The sequence below is a fragment of the Furipterus horrens genome, unplaced genomic scaffold (assembly GCF_987537825.1).
Source record: "Furipterus horrens unplaced genomic scaffold, mFurHor1.1.pri manual_scaffold_1, whole genome shotgun sequence".
Classification (NCBI taxonomy): Eukaryota; Metazoa; Chordata; class Mammalia; order Chiroptera; family Furipteridae; genus Furipterus; species Furipterus horrens.
Window position 1 is genome coordinate 19,882,730 of NW_028327171.1, and position 6,000 is coordinate 19,888,729.

Here is a 6,000-nt window from a genome sequence, read left to right on the forward strand (position 1 = left end):
CTTGTATTTACAGAGTTCCTAATTTTATTTTAATTACTAGGCTAGAAGGAAATACCATCATTGAGGTAACTAGAGACTTGAGCAGGAAAAAAAAAAAAAAAAGATCAGCAATAACAGCACCACACTTTTGTTAAGAGTAAAAAAAAGAAAAAAAGTTCAAACTGGCCCCAGGCAAACCTACTTCACTAATCCTGTAATTTAGGATACAATATTCCTGTTAATTGAATTCAAAGTTACTGCAAAGTGAACTCAGATATCATGTTTCTGTTTTTTCTTCATCAAAACAAAAAATTATTTTAAATAATACTAATATAAATAATGATTTATTGGTAGTTGGTTACATTATTGTAAGATAGTGGGGCATATACACACCACTATGCTCCAGTCTCCTTGTTTTCACCTATAAAGCAGAAATTTTTACGTACAGCGTTGGATTACATAAATGGATGAAATTTATATTAACACTATAAAACTATATAATCCTATCTGGCTCATTTTAAAAGAAAATATTATTAGGTGGAGTGGAAAGAATATTAAACCAATCTCTCTGGATTCTGGACACCAGTCTCAGCTGTCTTGGGAACTTGACAGAACACTCTCTTAGTCAAGTTACTTTTCCTGTCTTTAAGACTTTTATAAAACATGAACATCAGACTACCTGATGCCCAGTACTAAAATTTCTATTTTCCCAGGTATAAGAGATGTCTATATTACCTTGTTATTTCATTTCCTTCCCATAACATGTACCGGGAAAATGGTTAGAAATACAATTTTTTAAATCTAAAAACAATTCACAAACATATTAATAAGAGTATAGTTGTTTGCAAAGAAATTAATTTCCACTTCGCAGTAGTACAGTAGCCAAAAGTATAAACTTAATTAGATGAGTAGCATAAATCAACCCTATTTAAGCATTATGTTATCAGATTATATAAAAAACATTCAGAAGTACACTCTTATAAGATTAGTGTACTAGCTTGCAGATTAAAAACATATATCTCAATTATAACACTGAGAGTAAGACACAGGTTCTGTATCACCTGATTGATTATGCTCTGCAGAGCATTTTGGGATCCAACATTAATTCCTTATCTCTTCTAAGTAATTAAGTCTTCTATATCATTAACAGTAGGGCTTGATACTATAATTTGCTTATCCTAGTGGCTTTACAATTAATCTACACCAATTTCATTTATATTTAAGTTTTAAAACAGCAGACTAAGTTGACTTAATTCAATATCTGATAAATAAAGAGATTTACATTTCCCTACAACTGGTAATTTAAGAAAATTAATGAGGCCACCATTTATGCTGAGCTTTATAATGAAGGGCCAGTGAAATGAAAGGCACAAGAAGAATAATGCAGTGAAACTGACATCAACTGGCACTCAGTGGTAAGAGTTAACAACAGGAATAGCAATTCCTGAAATTTGTAAATCTCCCCTACAATGTACTTATAACTCCTTAATTAGAATATTAATTTAAATATTAAGAGCACAATCTGTTATTTGTAGAATTAGAGGTGGTGGGTAAATTCAACCTGGTCTCTGTCCCCAAGGGGCTTTCAGTCTAGTGGCAAAGACACACACCCATGTGGGTGGCCTTACGTAAATACTGACAGTCACACAGGCAGTCGTGGGGACACAAAGAGAATGATGCAGGGAGAGGATCTGGCCATGAGGCTTTGAAAAGATTTCATAGAAGAGGGGACACACTGAACCTGGTTCTTGAAGCAAAAAGAAAACAATTTTGGATGTTTAAATAAAAAGAAGATGGAGGTATTCTACACAGAGAGAATATCTTGTGCTGACAGTGTATTTAATTTTCGCAGATAAGGAAAAACAGAGAGAAGTGATGGGATTTGATTAATGTCAGAACAAGAGACAGAATCAGAGCCATTCCTTGAACTTTTCCCTCCCAGGTCAGAGGGTTCTGGTCCTATCACATTGCTTCCTCTCTGAGGCGAGACAAAGCTTCTTTGCTCTCACAGCCACTGCCTGCCACCCTTCCTTTATGCCACCATGTTGCCACACCCTTTGTAGCATCTTGTGAGGATGTCTGGAGAAAAACACACAGACAACTATGTCTTCATAAAACCCATTACATTTCAGCTTGTGTCTAAAAACCAAGCAAACACACCTTGGTCTATTTTAGGCCCCCCTTCCTCACCCTTCTCCATCATTTCTAAGGAATGGGAGCTTGCACTTTTGCCACAGGGCATACTCAATAAAATTGTGATCCATGCCTCTAAGCCTTCCATTTTTCTACTTTAGTTTAGTCAAGTGTTCCCAATTCTAAGACATCGTAATTCAGAATGTGGGGGAGGCTGCAGATTTTTGGCTCAGGAGGTCATACAGATGTTATTTCTTAAAGAAGACCATCATGATTGTCTATGTGAGTAATGGCTGTGAGTTGGCTAGGAGCCAAAAGTTCTCTTATAGCAGAATGTATAAACCATTCTCCTACTGAAAGAAGGCCCCCAGTAGGATAATATATTATTACACATGATTCAAATTACAGGATCTCCAGCAGGGGAGCTCATGAGTGATTCAGGACTGTCGCCCCCTGAATACTGATGTTGGGATGATGGAATGCCTCATGAATTAAAAGGGCCATGGTTTAGTGTCTAAATCCTTCAGATGCTTTTAAAAATGTCTCTGCCTATCATTGTACTCTTTAAGCTTCTTCAACGAGTCATGCAGTTATGAAACCCTTGTCAATGTTTCTCAGTTTCCATGTTCTTAAATAATTATATTCAAAATATTCTCTCTAAAAAAAAGACAATAAAAGTCCACCTCTGCTAGAAAACTCTATCCCTTTAATGCCAATGTGCCATAAAGGTAACAAGAGAAATCACATTTAAGTGTGACCCAGTTTCCGCTCTTTGGGATTCTCTAAAGCAACCTGAAAATCTCCACATGCCACATGTTCCAGACTTTTTCCGTTATCTATAGAACAAACGAGTTTATCTCTGACAAGCTGAATACAAATGGACGAGACAAAACTGTGTTCCCAAAGGTTTTCTGTTGATAAATGAACTTATTCATAAACATAATTATGTCATTGGATCTATTTTGTTTATATAACAAACCAATACATTTGCTGCAGGTGTTACACTAGGAATGGAGGTCAGACATTTCTATAGAAACACGAAGGTAGACGTTAAATATTCCGCATTCTGAAAAACAAACTGCTGTGATATATTCTGAAATAATATGTAAGCTTGCCCCTTAATTTCTTTTCAAGCTGGTTCTTGTATTCAATTTTCCTAGCAAATGGATGCAAATCAGGTGCATTGTGCCGAGATAAGAAGAGAGAGGTTTGTTCAGAAATGACCTCAGTCCTATTCATTAATAAAATGACATGTTGGCTGAGAGCAGTGAAGAAAAAAATATAACGAGTGAACTTTCCTCTGTGTGACAGACACACATACACAGCTTTTTGATAGAACGCTGTATGTAAAATGGCCACTGCAGCCTAACATCTGCAAACATTAAAGAAAGCTCGAAGACGCAGATTGCTTGGGAAAACTGCATGTTCCGTGGCAATGCGCTGCCTTGTTCTCTATCACCTGTAAAATTAATTCTGAATCCCAACTTGCAGAAAGCATGCTATTCATAAAGCGGGAGTGAGGTCAGAGCAAATAAGCAAAGGTTTAATTTTCTCTAAGATTTTTTTTTAAGAAAGAAAAAAATAATTTCACAAGGTCAGAACAAATACCCAGAATAACTTTCAGTGATAGCAGACACCAATGGAGGGGGTGGGAAAGGTAAAAGCTATCAGAGAGAATATAGGCACACTTTTGCATAGCGGTTTAAATTATGCCAGCAGAATAATTAATGGAAGGACCTAATATGGGGAGGGGGGTAACAGGTAAGGGGGGGGCTATGTTAAACAAAGTTCATTACTGCATGATGTAAATGAGTTTCTCACCAGTGATGTCACTGATTGGCTGAGCTGCAGAGCTGGCTTCGAGCATGGCCGGATTGGCTGCTAGCTCTTCTGGTGCCTGCCTGCTTGGGCAGCGGTTGAACCAGATACTTTCTGTCTCTCTTGTTGTCGTTTGAAGCAAATCTTGTTCAGCCCAGCTGTGTCTCCATAGTAGTGGCACCCTAAGAGAGAGTCTCCCTCCTGCTTCCCACAGCTCGTCTGTGAGGCGGTCGCTGCTGTGAAATACCAGCGCTTGGCACCAAGCCCAGACAGCATTCTCAGATCCATCTATAACACACACACATACAAAAAGAAAAATAAAAAAAAAGCAGTTCTTTTATCTGAATTGCATCCTAAAGAGGATTAAGAAGGCTTCTATTGCTACTGATTTGTGTCCTTTCAATTTGATAGCTGAAATAGTTTTTGAAATACAGTATCCGCTCATCTGCAGTACAACACCATTGGTTAAAATTGGTTAAAAAATAGGGGGGACTCCCCCTCTCCCATGTTTACCTTGATTACAGAAAAATAATTCTTCATTTCCCTCTTAAGCACCGTAACTGATGTTTTTGGTCCCCTACCAGAGTATTAAACTCTCGCCAGATTTCTAATTATATCCGAGTCATTATTTTCAGGTTAAGACAAGGGATCTTAATTAGCATTCTTTTTTAGCTATGCGAAATGAGACAGGGCTTGAAACAGAAACGATCTATGGAGAGGCAGAGAGAGAAAGAAAAAAAATCTGTGCAGCTTTTACAGTTGAGCTGACACCCCCTCCTTCCCCTCGTCCCCTCCACCCCTCTTGCAAAAAAAGAATGCAGTCATATGAACTTTACCAGACAATGGAGTACCTACAGGCTCTCCCCTAGACAAGTCCTTTATAACCAGCCCGTGCTATGTGCTGCAGAAAGTGGCCAATCGGCGGGCTCCTTTCTGCAGCAGGGACACAATAGGTGCATTGGCCACACTGTCCTCCTAGCCCCTGACAGCAGTTCAGGTTCATTTATTGTACACTGGAAGGCACATATGTCTTTCATATGCACTGTGAAATTATCAGTGAGGCTGCCTTTATTTCACTGTAATTACATCAACCTAATTACCGCGCACGAGCTGCAACAGCACTGTTTGCAGGGGCGCAAAGGCATGCGTGTCGTAAAAATATGCATGAGCATGCTTGCTTATTTCAATAATAAAATCCTCCAATTATTTTCATCCCAGAGCTTAACGCATCCTTGAGAATACTTCAGCGGATACAGTCATCATTTTTTCCCCTTTAAAAGAAAAAAGTGCATGGATGTGTGTGTGTGTGTGTGTGTGTGTGTGTGTGTCTGTGTCTGTGTGTGTGTGTATGGATGTCTATGTATGTCTATGTGTGTATTTTTGTGTAATTTAAACATTGTTTTACTCATTTATGGGCGACACGCATGGGGCTGAAACCTAGTCAGCAAATAAAAGGTTATTGAGGACCTAAGGCATTTCCCCTTATCACTAAGCATGAGAGGGCAGTAGTAAGTGAGTCTGCACACAGCACCATAGCTATACACAGGTGCTAATTTATCGAGTCCAATATGAGCATCTGCATGCGTCTTATTTATGTATTTTCATGTTATATCATTATAGCAGCCCTTGAAACACACTAAAAATGCTAGGAAAAATAAATCTTTGCTTTTTATGTATCAGAGTTGGGTATAGTCTGCAGTGGAAACAGCCTGCTAATTTTTTTTTATAATATGCATGTTGCATTTACATATTCATGAATAGAATAACTGTTATGACCTCTGATTTTGCAGCAGGAGATGAAAAGGCAGGATCCAGCATACAGAGTGTATTAATTTCTAGGGGCAGAATGGCAGCATATGATGGCCAGGAAGAGAAGGTGCTTGGAAGTTTCATTTGGGGGTCACCTCATTGTGCAATAAAAGATCTGGATTGACAACCTACCAGAAATGTGTAAGTATAATGAACCTAGAAAGTAAAACCAATTTTCATTACTCACGGCCATTCAGCCACCCTGTAAAGAAATAAGCATTTCAAAATGGCAATTTCTAGCTCAGGTTTTTGAAGGTAAAT

At 38.2% G+C, this 6,000-nt stretch overlaps 1 long non-coding RNA gene across 1 annotated transcript in view; it reads right to left on the reverse strand.

Annotated features, from left to right (window-relative positions):
- LOC150020733 (uncharacterized) overlaps nucleotides 1-4,210 on the reverse strand; it is a 448,609-nt gene extending 444,399 nt beyond the window's left edge. The window contains exon 1 of the long non-coding RNA XR_016509813.1: nucleotides 3,934-4,210. This is a non-coding gene — a long non-coding RNA (uncharacterized LOC150020733). The remainder of the gene's footprint in view (nucleotides 1-3,933) is intronic.
- Between the last annotated feature and the right edge of the window lie 1,790 nt (nucleotides 4,211-6,000).